This window comes from Triturus cristatus, chromosome 1_2 (genome assembly GCF_964204655.1).
Source record: "Triturus cristatus chromosome 1_2, aTriCri1.1, whole genome shotgun sequence".
NCBI lineage: Eukaryota > Metazoa > Chordata > Amphibia > Caudata > Salamandridae > Triturus > Triturus cristatus.
The window spans coordinates 441126862-441143396 of NC_140580.1; the positions used below are offsets into that span (position 1 = coordinate 441126862).

Below are 16535 nucleotides of genomic sequence, written 5' to 3' on the forward strand. Positions count from 1 at the left end.
TTGCTGCATATCTGGAATGTTGAAGCACCTGTTATATGGATGTATCTAAAATGTAAATGCACTGCACATTACACAAATTCTGGTTACCTATACGTATTTGGGATTTGTTCAAGCAAAGTCCTAATCACAACTCAGAATGCTACTGTACTGCTTGTAGCATCACACGGTCTAGTTGTTGAAAGACCGCCCCACTCCATCCACGGGCCAGGCGTGGCCTGCGGAGTTGCCAATAAAAGGAGCCGCCCGCTCGGGGCGTGGTCTCCAAACACAGCGCGTGTGTGGACTAAGTCTGTTCACCGGCTCCGCGCTACGTGGCCCGCTCAGTGCTCCAGGGGCCTAGGCTTAGGGCCATCACACTGGTGACGAGGGCGGGAGATCAAAGACCCGCGCACCAGCTGCCGAGCGCCCGCCGCGCACCAGAGCGAAAAGAAAAGAGAATCGGAGCGCCGGAAATCGGCGCGCGTGCACGTGCACCCGGCCACGCAGTGTTGCCGAGAATAGCTAAAAGGAATACGGTGAGTGCATCCTCACGCGTTTACCCCACAAGGACAGCCAGCCTAGTACAGAAGAGAGCTGCAAACAGGCACAGGGCCAAAACCAACCCCTGTAAAAGTATACCAAAAGTGAGCTGAGTCCCAGGGGAGGCTGCTAAGGAAAATAAAAGAACACAGGCACACAGCACACCCCCCTTGGAGATGCACTGCCACCGAACTGCAACAGGCCCACAACAGCACAGAGGCACATAGCAAGCGGCCTAGCTACTCACTCTGGGTCACCACAACCGATACAATAAGCAAGCAAGGGAGGGGCAAACCACGTGCCCCACGAGGACAGGGTAGCAACCAACAATAAGCACAATGGGAGACAGCGACCAAGGGGCAGCACCTGGCCCAGGGGCCGCACCAGGCCAAGCAGCCGTACCGGCCCACGTTCCATTCCAACACGCAGCATCAGGAGTCCTACCCCCATTCCGTGAGCTAGAGGACCCCGCGACAGCCTCTCCCCGATGGAAGATTTGGATAGAACGGCTCAACAACTACTTTATCGCAACCAGGGAGACAGACGACGCGAAGAAAAGATCCCTGCTCCTGCATTACGCAGGGGACGAAATCTTCAAGCTATTCAAGCACTTGCCCAACACAGGAGCAGCCGCCGATTACAATGCGGCGGTGGCCGCCCTCGACGCCCATTTTGATCCATAGTTGAACCCAGATTTCGAACGGTTCAAATTGCGCCAAGCCCGGCAGAGAGAGGGAGAATCGATGGATGTATTTTATGCCCGACTTCGTGAACTCGCCAGCACATGCACAGAAGATGACCAGCCAAAGGAAATACGCGCACAACTGATCCAGGGGTGCCGAGATAAGACATTGAGAGGGCTCATCCTGCGCCAACCGAAGATCGCACTCGAAGATATGCTAGTACTAGCAAGGTCACATGACCTGTCGGCAGCCAGAGCAAACGAGATGGATCAAGCACTTATCAAACCCCAGGGACGGTCCGAAAATATCAAAACAGAACGTGCAGACGCTCTCCGAGTCAAGCCAAGAGGAGACTCATTCAGAAGTCCAAAGCCGGAAGGAACCAAGCCAAGGTGTGGATACTGTGGACATGAACCGCAAAAGACTGCCCCGCACAAGGAAAAACGTGCACCAACTGCGGAATACCCAACCATTTTGCCTCCGTATGCCGAAGACGCACCAGAGGTCGCGAGTTCCGAAACCGAAAGCCCCCGACAAAGGCAGTACGGCAACTATCAGTAACAGAGGTGATGCCGCCAGAAGACTCGAAAAGGAAGGGTAGGAGATACCAAGAAGCGAGTGAAGACTCGTCGGACGATGACGACGGAGAAGTATACCTGATCTCATTTGCGCGGGAACTCAAGCTACGCCGCAGGCCTCAACCAACGTGTGTGGTCCACGTGGCGGGAACGGAAGTGAAAGCAGTCATCTACACTGGTGCCACAGTTAATGTTATGGGCCTTCAACAATATCGACGGCCACAGCCTTGCCCTCCAGTGAAGCCATCCAAAACCAAAATCTACGCCTATGGAGCGGACACCCCTCTTCCATTGAAAGGAAAGATCACAGTTCCCGTCAAGGCAGACGACCTGGAAGTAACGACGACAATCCACGTCATCGATAGGGAAGCAGACACCCTACTAAGCAGCCACACAGCAGAGGACCCACCAAGTAGAGGAGCTGCTCAACCAGTTCCCTGAGCTATTCCAAGGGCTTGGACGCATCAGGTGCGATCCGGTCAAACTACACATTGACAAAACAGTCGTCCCAGTCGCCTTGCGAGACAGGAGAGTCCCATTCCACCTGCGGCCGCTGGTAGAAAAAGAGCTAGAGACCCTGGAAAAACAAGGCGTCATTGAAAAAGTGTCGGGACCAATGTGTCCCCAATGGTCATCGCGGAAAAGCCTAAGCAGCCGGGAGCCATACGACTCTGTATCGATATGAGGTTGCCAAACAAAGCCATACGGAGGGAACGCCACATCACGCCAACAATGGATGATATTGTCGCAGATGTAAACGTGTTAAAGTGGTTCTCAAAGAGCGGCTTAAACGCAGGATACCACCAGCTCCCGTTATCTAAGGAAATCCGCTACATCACCACTTTCAGCACCCACCTGGGGCTACGAAGATACAAAGACTCAACTTCAGAATATCTTCAGCGGCGGAAGTATTCCAAAACACAATACGAGAAATGTTGTCAGGCTTACCCGGTGTGTTAAACGTCAGCGACGATATTTTAATCCACTCAGCGAAGGCCGCGGATCACTACAAACACCTTCGCAACACACTGACACGCCTCAAAGAACACGGGGCGACCCTACACAAGGACAAGTGCCAGTTTTTCCAGCCTTCTCTAGAGTACGTGTTCAACCAAGAAGGCATCCAGGTAGACCCAAGAAAATCACAATCCATCAAGGATGCACCCGCACCGACAACACCGACGGAAGTGTGCAGCTTTCTAGGTATGGCAACATACTGCGGGAGATTCATCCCAGGATTAGCCACTCGAGCGGAACCCCTACGAGCCCTCACAAGATCAGACGCAAAGTGGCAATGGGGGCAGAAAGAGGAGGAGGCGTTCCAAGGAATAAAGGATGCCCTTCTAGGAGAAGCCAGGCTGGCATACTTTGACCCAACGAAGCGAACGGAAGTACTCGTGGACGCAAGCCCAGTAGGGCTCGGTGCCGTGCTGGCCCAGGAGCACGAACCGGGTCACTGGGCAGCATTATCCTTCGCCAGTAAGTCCCTGACACCTACAGAAACCATATATGCTCAACTTGAACGAGAAGCGTTGGCTATCAAATGGGCCTGCAACCATTTCCACCTATACCTAAAAGGACAACCGTTCACGATGGTCACAGACCACCAACCACTCGTGCCACTCTTCAAAGGGACGGCGCCTCACCCACCTCCGCGTATCGAGAGATGGGCAGTTCAGCTGCAACCGTATGAAATGGAGGTGGTATACCGGCCATGAGCCAAAAACCCCGCAGACTTTTTATCCAGACACCCCGTCCCGGTTGAAACACAGGAGGACACGGAAGACGTCGAACATTACGTGCACCTAGTATCCACAGCGGCCTGTCCCCTGCACATGACTCTGGAGGATATCAAAGAGGCGGCCACCACAGATGCGGTATACAACAAGACTCTGAAAGCAGTCCAGGAAGGGTCATGGGCAAACTATCTGCGGCAAGCTAACACCTGGAGTCCGGAAGAGCGAGAACACATAGCGAAGATGTGGCACATACGAAACGAACTCAGCGCTACAAGCGTCGGGATCCTGCTCCGAGGACCCAGGCTGGTGATACCGCGAGCCCTGAGACACAAGGCGATGCAGCTGGCCCACGGAGGGCATCAAGGAATCACAAAAATGAAAGCAAGAATGAGAGAGAAAGTCTGGTTCCTGGAGCTGGAGAATATGGTGGAAGAATATGTCCGGCGATGCCCGTTGTGCCAGTTCACCAGCAGCTTAGAAAGACCTGCTCCTGTGATCACCGAAGACGCTTGCACCGTTCCATGGTCAAGAGTAAGCATAGCCTTTGGGAGCTTCCCCGGAGGGAAACACACGCTGGTGCTCGTGGATGCGTTCTCGAAGTACCCCATAGTAGAACCAGTGACATCCACAGCGTTCGCCCAAATAGAACCCATCCTAGAGAAAGTGTTTGCCATGTTCGGATTCCCGCACGAAATCCCCAGCGACAACGGACCACCATTTCAGGGAGCCGAGTTTGCCACCTTTCTAAGCCAGAGAGGAATACATCACCGGCAGATAACCCCTCAGTGGCCGCAAGCCAATGGCGAAGTGGAACGCTTTATGCGCACGCTAAACAAGATGTTTCGCATTGCAGGCGTAGAACAAGCGGACCTGGAAAAACAACTCCACATATTCTTGCAGGAATACCGGAGCTCGCCACACTGCACCACCCAGAGGAGCCCGTGGGCACTGATGCTTCATGGCCCACGGAGAGATCTACTTCCCACCTGCCCGGGGTGGTCGCCACCCCCAATGGAGGCCGAGGACGTGCAAGACCGGAGAGCCCGCCGAAATCAATGAGCAAGCCTCCGTCGCCGGGCCGCACAGAGGACACTCCACACGGGGGCCACCGTCCTCCTGAAGGACCGCCGCCCCAGAGGAAAATTTTAAACAAACTATGAACCAGGGCCCTGGACAGTCACCGCAAATTGCGGAACCATGGTAACCGCCCAAAAAGGAGGAGAGGAGGTGTCCCGAAACGTGTCCTGGTTCAAGGAAGTGCCCCCAGGACACCCCGGGAGGCACACGGAGGGACTAACAGGTGGCGCACCTACACAGACACCAGAGACCACGGAGACCATCACCGTACCTGTGTCCAGCCCAGCCCCAGAGGGCGGACCTCCCAACAGTTCACGAATGCGAGGCTCTCTGCAACGGTATAGTCTGAGGCCGAATCCTCGCCCCAGCCAGCGGTTGAAGGACTTCGCCTGCTGAGGACATCCAGATGCGGCAGGCGGAAGACACGCAAGTACAACCATCTATGTGGTTGAACTGTCTGAACTATTTGAGTTGTGATTTTGTTTTCATTGACCGAGTTGGATAGGGATGTAGCATCTGACGGTCTAGTTGTTGAAAGACTGCCCCACTCCATCCGCGGGCCAGGCGTGGCCTGCGGGTTTGCCAATAAAAGGAGCCGCCCGCTCGGGGGCGTGGTCTCCAAACACAGCGCGTGTGTGGACTAAGTCTGTTCACCGGCTCCACGCACCGCGGCCCGCACATTGCTCCAGGGGCCTAGGCTTAGGACCATCACACTGCTGAGGCAGGGTTTTACACGCTAAATGTCATGGTATGTACTTTTCAAATACAACAGTCCAGAGGGAAGGAGGAGCTAAGATGGCTGCCTGCACAGACATACATGCCTGCAGCACTGCCACACTGCCAGAGTAAATCAATGAATAACCCTGCTCAAGCGATGTAATCGGCCTGATTAGAAGAGCGAACACCCCCAACAATCGCTGCGGGACAAGCGACGCCCAACTTGCCTCTGCCTGTCCCACAGACAGTGCTTTAAATGGGAAAAAATAAGTGCAGGTACTCATTAAATTGAGCTAGGGGCGTGGCTAGTGGGCGGGGTCAAAGGCGGAGCGAGACATGATACAAAAACATTTCTATGGAGTATTCATTTTGCCCTTGCATTTTCTGGATAGTGGTCTCAAACTATCCACATGTGCAGATTAATAGCTAAAACCCTGAATGTGCCAAGCCATCAACAGTACTTTTAGCACTTTCAGGCTAATAATCAATGTGCTCTAGGGCGAGAGAGACTCTGCCACTTACCTCGGTTGCGGGACAGAACAAAACATGTGAGAAATGTATCAATCTAAACAAAATGTGTTAACTCGTTACACAAAATGAAGGCCAAACGCCAAATGTTCATGTTACCTTGTTTTGTAATATTTACAGCTTCTTAAAATAATAATTCTAATGTTCCTACTTGCTTGCATCTGGCACAATCCTTATATATACAAGAGTGCACACACACAAACAAGCATTCCTCGCATTTCTTTTCAAATACGTCCTGATTCTGTTCCTCACAATCATACACTATCTGTCTTCACATCTCAAACCTCTGGATCCCTCCCATACTTACCTCTCTCCATTTGTAGCTAATTCTGTCCCCTATTGTATCCTATCAATCTCTTTACCATCACTCTTTCTATTTCTAATCTGCCCTCTCCGTGCCTCTCTACCTCTTTCTGTAACTTGTCTGGATCTCTTACATATCTATATCTACGCTTACCCCTTCAGCCTCTCTATATTTCCGTACTTTAAACTCTCTGCTCCTTTCCCCTCACTCTTCACCTTCACTCACCCCCATGTTCCCTCCTCTCTCCTCGGCAGAAAGCCCCACGGCCGGAGAGCTTGCAGTGGCAGACAGTGAGCACTGCAGGGTCCCGAGCATATGCTGAGGCCAGCAGGGTAGATGTCAGGGGAAGAAGAATACTGGCCTCCAAAGGAAAGGCCAGTTGACCTCCTCCCACCTCACCTGGGCACCAGGGAGCCCACTACCTCATCCTAGCCCATCATGGACTCAATGTCCCAGCAGGCAGGCGGGGTGGGATGGATTTGCCGGGGAAAGTGAGAGAGGAGAAAGACAATCAGACCCCACTGGGAGGCCAATTGGTGAAAATGACCCTTTGTACCTGCGTTCTTCCACGGCAAACACTAACAAGACGACCCAGCGGCAGGCCTCCAATTGGACGTTCAGGCCCCATCAGGCAGCTTACCAGTTGTCACAACTGAATAATACAGACATCGCGGCCAACATGCTGCCAAAGAACCATCACTCAGCTGGCCCTCGGGCACCAGTCAGTGCCCACGTTATCAGTCAGAATCTGAGTACCGGTACTCTCCTTGACAGTGGAGAAGTGCCAGTACTCGGCTTGGTAAAAATAAAAAGTGCCAGTACTTAGTACCGGTGAGTACCGGCCCATTTAGAGCACTGCCCACAGAGCCACAGCGACATACTCAGTTTGAGGAATGGACTGTAAGGACAGAGTCCACAGCCACCATTGAGAAGGTTGCAGTAGATTACTTGCCTCCGGCATAAACTAGGAAGGGATGCTAGGTGGTGTCCGACAGCATGGAGCAAGGCTATGGATGAGAATTTAGTAGCACCGACCTCTGCAGCTGAGAAAAGATGGGAGCGAGCTGGTGAGGAGCAGGCCTGTGGAAAAAGAGGGATTGCAACTGGTGAGCAGGGAAAATACACTGAACTCCATAGGAGAGCAGTGATTCTCGTTACACCAACTTAGAGAGCCCATGCATGAGGGGTGACAGTGTAGTACTGGATTGTGAGTTGGATGAAGGAGGGGTACATAGCACCAGGGACATTGGATGAGATAGCCTCTGAGAATAGGAGCTGCACCCCCAAAATGTATTAAAAAGAAGTTGGAAAAAAGCAACTAGAGGCATTGTTGGGCCTAAATTTGACTATTGCTGCAACATGGTGAACAAAGAAGCAGCACAAAAGAGAGAAGCACTTCCTACCCAAATCTTTCAGTTCCTGGAAAGTGGGGTTAATGAAGGAATTGTTGGAGCAGTTGCTAATGGAATGTAAAATCTTAATACAGAATCCCTGATGAGGCCTGAGCAGAACTGAAGGGATTGGCACCCCAAAGTCCAACCCACTACTGGAGTCAGCATGGGTGAAACACAATCAAAGCACACGATTGAAGACTTTGTGCCTGATTTCAATCTCGGTGGATGCGTTACTCCGTCACAATGGTGATGGATATCCTATCTCCCAAAATACAATCCCATAGGATATAATGAGATTTATAATTCGATGGATGGGATATCCGTCACCGTTGTGACGGAGTTACCTGTCCACCGAGATATAAATCAGGCCCTTTGTTGCCAAAATGACACAGGTATCTTCTGCAATGCTGGTGGAGGGAGTGGACCAGAAGACGTCTAACCTGGAATTAAAACAACTTATCAGGGAAGAAATAAAAATTGCACTGAAAAAATTAATCAGTTCATAATTACTGTTACACTGCTCCCACAAAATAAGGACAACAAGAGGGAGCACATCACGAAAACGTTACATAAGCTCTTCAAAGGTGAATAAATACCCGAAACCATGCCAGGTGACTAAAGGGACTGCATAGTGCTGTGCAAAGGCATGAACAGATTGAGATGTAATACTGTACTCCTGTACTCCTGTTGAGACTCCCAGAGGAAAACTGAGCCACATTCTATAGAACTATTCCAGGAACACTCCTACTTACACTGTTCAGAGGCAAGGATGCCATGAAACAGATTCAGGGAGACAGAACACCCACACCATGTGCAGCACCTGGTGGGGGTGATTATGATCAGACTACAGAGCTACTGTGATAGGGCTAGACTATTGACATTGGCACAACAGCAGAAACCTGTTGTACACAATGGAGTCCATCTTTTCTTCAATCCTTACTATGGCAGAGAAAGTGATAAAAATGTGATAGGATCAAGCTTAAGTTAAGAGATCGTGGTATTCTGTATGCATATGTGCCAAAGTTAAACTACAAATGTATGAGAGAAAAGGTACTTCTTAGACTGGTGTGAGGAAGCAATTCAAAACGTTGGGCAGGGCAGGATATTTTACAAGGTCCTTGTCACGATGCCACTGTACAACAAGACTATATGGAACAGGATATCACCCTACCTGACCATGCCCTTCCCTTCTTCTTCCTACAGAATGGCTCCCTCCAGACTCTTCCATTCGTGTCTAGAGAGTATCTGGGCCCCTTTAGCAAGCATCAGGTATGGGACATAAACCCTGCCCCCAAGGAGTGCGTCACATACAGTGTGCTTCCTGAGCCAATAGGCGACAACGAGATTGAAACCAACAACCCCGCAAGGAGCCTATCAGAGTACGAGCTTGAGAGGAGAAGGCAGGAAGAAAACGCGACCAGCGGAACATGTTTGGTGAAGTCCCGATACCAGCGACAGTTTTCACGAGAAGGAGGAGACGAGAACACGAGCCCCAGGAAAAACGCCGAAGCCGGAACTACACGGGACGAGTCCGAAGCAGCCCAAGAAGAGAAGGAACCCCAGCGAAACCACGCAGTAGCAAGCCACACTCCTGTAAGAGCATGGCTAACAGAGGTATGGGCTCGCATAAGGGCACTGAGGGGGAGGATGAGTGCAGACGCGACCTAGGATCTACAATAGAGCACACTTCCCGCTTGCATAACCCTTCAATCAAAATTTGTGGATCCGTTTTGGGTTAAGGTGCAGAAGCTACCGTCACTCCCTCCCTAAAAATCTGGGCTCCAGAAACCGGTCATTCATTTGGTTCCTTGTTTTCTTTTCCTTTCTTTTTCCTGCCAGAGAGATCTGAAGCAAGAAGACTCCAGGGGACACCTCCCATTACGGAAAGGCAGATAGAAGACGCCACGGCTATTCCTTTTTTTTCTTGTGCCGAAACAAAGAATTAATATTTCTGTTAAATAAAAAAAGCTAAACCAGGGAGAAACAAGCCTCTCTCTATCCTTTCCTTGCCTGGCCCATCACAAGTGGTGGAGAGTGCGGTCATAGACATCAATTAGACGGCAATAATGGAAAACTCATTCAGCTACTCATAAAAGGGCAGGAGAAGCAGGAGTGGGCCCTAGAGCGACAAATGATGTGGCACAGGCGGATAGGCACCTCTTTAAGGATACAATGACCCAACAGGTGGAGTGTATCCACACGGTCGCTGAGGACCAAGTACAGTTGACCACCAGGCTGCAAGAGCCACATGCACCTACTGGGTCTCCAAATATATCCCTACAAAAATACATACCTGGAGAGGACCCCGACGTATTCCTCTTGAATTTTAATAGAGCTGCACGGGCATGTGGCTAGCCCATAGCAAACTGGCCTTTCTTCCTTGCTCCCCAGTTAACGGGCGCAGCTCAAGCTGCCTATCAGGTCGCAAATGAGGATGGTAATGCTCCCTATGGCGTGATTAAGACGCTCATACTAGACCACTTAGGCATGGACACTGAAGCTTATCGTGTCAAGTTCCGTAAGGAAAGAGGGTCTCCTGGGGATAATCCACACTGTTTTTTAAATTGAAGGCAGCAGCAGACAAATGGTTAAGACCCCAGGACATTACGAAAGTGGAGATAATGGCCCAGTACTTGGAAGCATTGCCCTAACCAACACAAAAATGGCTACTTCAACATACCAATTTGACTGTTAAAAAAGCCGTAGAAATTGCAACTACATTTTCCAGGGCCCAACCAAGGTCTTCTCCATGGGACACTGAGAAACCGCATAAACCGGGACCCCCAACAAAGCCCGAAAAGAAAATAATAATGAAGGCAGCACCAGATCCTCCTCCTAAGTCTTATCATCACAAGACGGAGACATTAGCTTAACGTAGCCCACAATGTTTTGAATGTGGTAATTGAGGGCATATAGCTCGGTTCTGTACACAGAAGAAAACAACTGACAAACCTATGGACATTAGCTACCTCCCAAAGACAGTACTGTATTCAAAAGAATGCGGAACAAGCTTCTATGTAAGTCTTACTGTAAATAAGAAACCTGTTACAGCCCTTTTGGACTCTGGGTGCCGCCAGTCGGTTATCCATTCCAGCCTGGTACAACAAGATCAACTTGTACATGGCACCACCGTACCGATTTGGTGTGTACATGGGGACATCAAAACCTATTCCATGGCCGAGGTCCATCTTAAAATACCCAACCACGCTCCCATGATATTCAAAGTAGGGGTAATGACTGATCTCCCAGAAAGACTAATCATAGAGACTGACGGGGTGTCAGTGGGGGTTCACTTTACTGCTTTGTGTAAAGCAGTATTACTTAACAGCTCAGCCTCCTCGAATTTGTTAACCCAAAAACCCTGGTTGGGTGTCCGTAGCTTTGGCTTTGCCCAAAGAAATGATCCCACTCTCCAATTCGCGTGGGAGCAAGCCAGAACAAAACTGTCCGAATCCACCATTTCCTTGTTTTCAAATAAAGAACGGCCTTCTTTATCGTATAGGGAAACCGGGGGTTCTTCCACAACTACTTGTTCCCAAAAGCTTTCAGGACCAAGTCCTTTTTTTTGCTCATTCTCATCTTCTTGCAGGCCATAGCGGAGCTGAGAAGACGAAGGAAAATATCCTGAAACACTTCGTCTGGCCTGGCATTTTTGCTCACATATAAAATTATTGTCAGGAATGCGGGTATGTCAAAATAACAATCCCTATAAGCCCCCTGCTGTCCCCTTACAACCTCTCCCCTTAATAGGGACCCCGTTTGAGAGGGTAGAAATGGATCTAATCGGACCCCTCCCCATGTCCAGAAAAGGAAACCAATATGCACTAGACATTGTAGGCTATACGACAAGGCATCCTGACGCTTTTCCCCTTAGGTTCCCAACCACTATTAACATTGTTGAGAAACTGGTGGAGTTCTTCTCTAGAGTAGGCTCCCTCAAGGAGATCCTGACAGACCAGGGTACGCCATTTGTGTCACGTATTATGCGCCAGGTGTGTACATTGCTAAACATTAGTCACATCAAGACCTCAGTATATCATCCCCAAACTGACAGTCTTTGTGAAAGGTACAATGGGACGCTAAAATTGACACTTAAAAAGATGTTGTCCAGTGAAGGAAAGGAATGGGACCTGCTCTTACTCCTTGCCCTCTTTTTCATTCAAGGACAGAAGCAAAGCAGTCTTGGGTGCTCCTCCTTTGAACTCCTGTATGGTCGCCAACCCAGGACCCTTCTTGAGATGACAAGGGAGGCTTGGGAACAAGAGGCGGCAACAGAAACACAAGACCTCCTTGATTATACAAACGCCCTGAAATCAAGGATAGGGAAACTGAGGGACTTAGAGTATTCCAACCTGGAGAAAGCCCAAGTGAAACAGAAAACCCATTATGACAAGGGAAAGAAGTGGAGACAGTTCCAAGTTGGTAATTGGGTACTGCTGTCACTACCTTTGTCCCTAATAAAAGGAAAAACAACCTGAAAAGGCCCTTATAAACGTCCTTACCGAATACCTGCAGCTCGACGGCCTGCCATTGACAAAGAGATAGAGAGCATGCTATCAATGGGTGTTATACGGCCGTCCCAAAGTAACTGGTCCTCACCCATAGTCTTGGTCCCAAAACCGGATGACTCAATACGATTCTGCATAGACATTTGGGTCGTAAGCGCTGTCTCCAAGTTTGATGCCTATCCACTACCACGAGTCGATCAGCTGATAGAGAAGCTTGTGGAGGCCCAATACATTTCCACCATTGACCTTTCCAAAGGCTATTGGCAGGTCCCCCTCCGAAAAGAGGTTCAGGAAAAGACAGGCTTCACCACTGCTAATGGGCTGTAGGAATTTACGGTACTCCCATTTGGGTTACACGGGGCCCCTGCCACCTTCCAGAGGCTCATGAATATGATCCTGAAGGGACACCAGCAGTATACTTCCGTCCACCTGCGTGACATTGTGATATTCAGCCCCTCATGGGAAGAACATCTTGTGTATTGTCAACAGGTCCTTCTCGCCCTCAAAAAAGCAGGTCTTCACATTAACGCAAAAAAATCCAGAATGACATTTCAAAAAGTGGAATTCCTGGGATTCCTCCTGGGAAATTGTGTCATAGAGCCACAAGAAGAGAAAAACAAAGCCATTATGAAAACACCTTTTCCCAACACCAAGACAGAAGTCAGGGCTTTTCTCGGGTTACTGGGATACTACCGCAGGTTTATATCTGGGTATTCAAACCAAGCTACTCCCCTAACTAACTTGCTGAAAAAGGACGTGAGGAACAAAGATCTCTCTCATCCCTCACCAGAGGCTAGGGAAGCATTCTTCCAGCTGAAAAAGGCCATTACATCCCGTTCTGTGCTGTTATCCCCCAATTTCAACAAGCCCTTTATCCTTCAAACTGATGGATCTGACATAGGGTTAGGCGCTGTACTTTCTCAGCTCTCTGATGAAGGTGAGGAACGCCCCATTTTGTTTATAAGCAGGAAACTATTCTCCAGAGAAAGCAAATACCCCACAATAGAAAAGGAATGTCTCGCCCTCAAATCGGCTGTGGAGAAACTGCGGTACTATCTAGAAGGTTCCTTCTTCACTCTATACAGCGACTATGCTCCGTTGTTGTGGATGAGTCACAACAAAGGTAATAACCCCAGAGTCTTACAGTGGTTCCTTTCCCTTCAGCCTTTTCGCTTTGAGGTACGGCATTGCAAAGGCACTGCAAATGGAAACGCTGACTTCCTGTCCCGGGTCCCGTATTTCCCCGAGCAGAAAAAGTCTGGTGGGGGGACGGGGGGGGGGGGGGTGTCACGATGCCACTGTTCAACAAGACTATATGGAATAGGGGATCGCCCTACCTGACCATGCCCTGCCCTTCTTCTTTCTACAGAACGGCTCCCTCCCGACTCTTCCGTTCTTGTCTAGAGAGTATCATGGAGGAGCTTGGCTAACAGATGTACGTGCTCGCATAAGGGCACTGAGGAGGAGGCTGGGTGCAGACGTGACCTAGGATCTACAATATAACACACTACCCGCTTGCATAACCCTTCCTTCACAATTGGTGGATCCATTTTGGGTTAAGGTGCAGAAGCTCCCGTCACTCCCTCCCTAAAAATCTGGAACTCCAGAAACCAGTCATTCATTCGGTTCCTTGTTTTCTTTTCCTTTCTTTTCCCTGCCCGAGAGATTCTGAAGCAAGAAGACTCCCGGGGGCACCTCCCATTATGGAAAGGCAGATAGAAGACGCCACAGCTATTCATTTTTTTTCTTGTGCCGAAACAAAGAATTAATATTTATGTTCAATAAAGAAAGCAAAACCAAGGAGAAACACGCCTCTCTCTATCCTTTCCCTCCCTGCCCCGTCACAGTCCTCCTTATTCACAAAGTTTGCCCTGAAACAAAAGGAGGGGGAACACAATAGGAGGATATACCAAGCAATATTAAGATATATATACATTGCAGCATGGTGTTCACACATAGACATTTGCAGCAACTATATCCTCCTTGATTTTCTTACAAGAGTTAGGAACTACTGACCTGGCCTTCTTTGGTTGTCTGTTTGATGTAGGTAGGCCCACGGAGAACCAGACTGTAGTGAAGTGAAAATTTAGACTCATCAGTGCAAGGTGAGATTGTTTGACGGGAGGGTTGCTACCTATCTGTACCAATTAATTTGGTTAAATTGAGGCATAAGTCACACGGGAAGGGGGTGCGACTGATGTATGTATTGAATAGGATGTTGAGTAATTCTTTATTGGTGTTGAAAGATAAAATGATTTATGTATTTGTAATACACGTCAAACCATGTAAATCCAGGAAACAGTGGATTATGTAGCCTTATCAAGGAATGCAAGGGTATAAATGATGTGGTGAAAAGGCATACAACGTTATCATACCTAAAAAGAAGAGAGGTACACATAGGAATGTTGCAGGAAGCACACTCAACTACAAAGGGTCAGAAGAAACATGGCAGAAAATGGGGTATCTTGCTGGTGTTCTGGATTTAGCTAATTGGTCAGAGGATGTTCTATGTGGGATGCCCACACAATACCACAGTCGATAACATTCCTAAAGACCCCAATGCTAGTTTCATTTAATTAATGGTAGACCAACACAAAGACTGGCTGTGGCCTGCAATACTTATGCAGTCAAAATATAAAGTGCAATTTTTGTTTGAGATACTGACCTCACATGAAATCTTTGGGATCTAATTGATGGGATATTTAACTGCATATTGAACAGACTGACTTTTGGTCAGTTCTAGGGCCTCGAATAGTGCTTTAGGTAAGTCCTCAAGCATGTTATTGGAAGTGGTAAGTTAAACTTTATGCACTTATGGCAACATCAGAACAGGAGTAGAGGCTACTCCTTTTATTCCCCGCCATATATTGATCATACTCTACAGGAGATTTTGCATTAGTCAACCCCATTCTAGTAGAAATGTTCCATGAGGTTATAAATAAATTGGATTTTGTCTGACCATGCACCGATGCAACTGAAGTAGCAACCCAGGGGCAGTGCAGCACCAATAACGGCTTGGTGCCTGCAAACAAAGACTCATGAATGCAGAGAGGACATAAGAGAGGCTGGTAATACAGTTTTATTTTCATTTTAAGACGGGCTCAGTTATTTGGCAGAATTGTTATGGGAAGCCTTTACGATGACAATAAGAGGTAAATGCATGTTCGCATTCTAAGGGGTGGGGAAAGATTTAATGCATAAAGTCACTTCGATAGGAAATGATATTTGTTTGATAAATGCTCAGATGACTCAAGGACCTAAAGATGAGGAAAAACTGCTAACAAAAAAAAGAGCTAAGAGATAGATTAGGGAGATATCACTACAGACAATATGTTGAACTTCACCTTGAGAGTGGAGGCAACATGGAATGCCTTTTGACATGACTGGTGAACAGGAAAAGGGGTTTTAGGGCACAAACCATTACTAGGGGCAACAATGAATGGAGCTGAATGATTGTGAGGCTTCTCAATGACAGATTTAGGAATTATTGCTCACAACTATATAAACAACAACCAGATTTTGACTTGGAGCAAGTGTCAAGCCTGCTAACTGAAGCTGAGTTCCCCAGCATTAGTGAAAGATTTTAGAGGAAAATGTAAACAGGCCAATTGATGTAGAAGGTATAAAATGGGGACGTGTAAGCTAAGACTAGTAAGACACCAGAGAGTAAACGTTTTCCAGTTTCATTTTACAAAGACAATGTGGAAGTGCTTGTACAAGGGGTCATATGGATTTCCTTATTTGCGAGTTGTATGAATGATAAATGAATAAAACAAAATGTTATAGAAAATATTAGAAAACTGATTATTTAAAGTAGTGAGTGACTTGGTGCATGCTGATCAATCAAGTTTTGTTGGAGTTTTCAGCACCACCACAAATATTAGGACATTCTTGATTACTGAATATACAGAGAACGCATGCAATAGCCTATTTAGAGCCCAAATTCCGTTCATCGCAGTCAACTGCCATTTTATGTTCGAGACCTTAAAACAATATGACTTAGGCAACGTGTTCATGCAGTGGTGTGTCTATAGAAACCAGCCTGCAAATGTAAAAACTACTGGTTCAGTATCTGGCAGATTTCAGGGGTGCACGACAGGGTTATTCCCTGTAGTTGCTGATTTTCTCATTTGTTCTGGAATCACTACCATACTTAGGGCCTAATTGCAACCTTACAGCAGAGCGGTGGCGCGGCGGTTGCAATCATCCGCTCCACCACTCCGTTGCAGGTCGCTGCCCTCGGCCGCCCATCTGATCACTACTTTCCAGTGGTCCGACAGGCGGGCGGCATGGCAGTTCCCCCTGCCGTGCCCTTTTCAAAGGTGGTGGTGCCTTTTAAAAAGGCACCCCAATGGGAACGCCTCACGTGGTTCCTGCACGGAATGGACTCGTAAGTCCATGCTGTGCAGGAACCTATGTGCATGCACACGGGGGGCACATGTTATACCACCCCTGTGTGCCTCCACTTTTGTCTGAGGCACAAGGGGA

At 48.5% G+C, this 16535-nt stretch overlaps 1 protein-coding gene across 2 annotated transcripts in view; it reads right to left on the reverse strand.

Moving 5' to 3' along the window:
* The window catches only part of PDE6C (phosphodiesterase 6C), a 294405-nt gene that overhangs the window by 109871 nt on the left and 167999 nt on the right, over positions 1–16535 (reverse strand). The gene's annotated exons all lie outside the window — the stretch shown is intronic.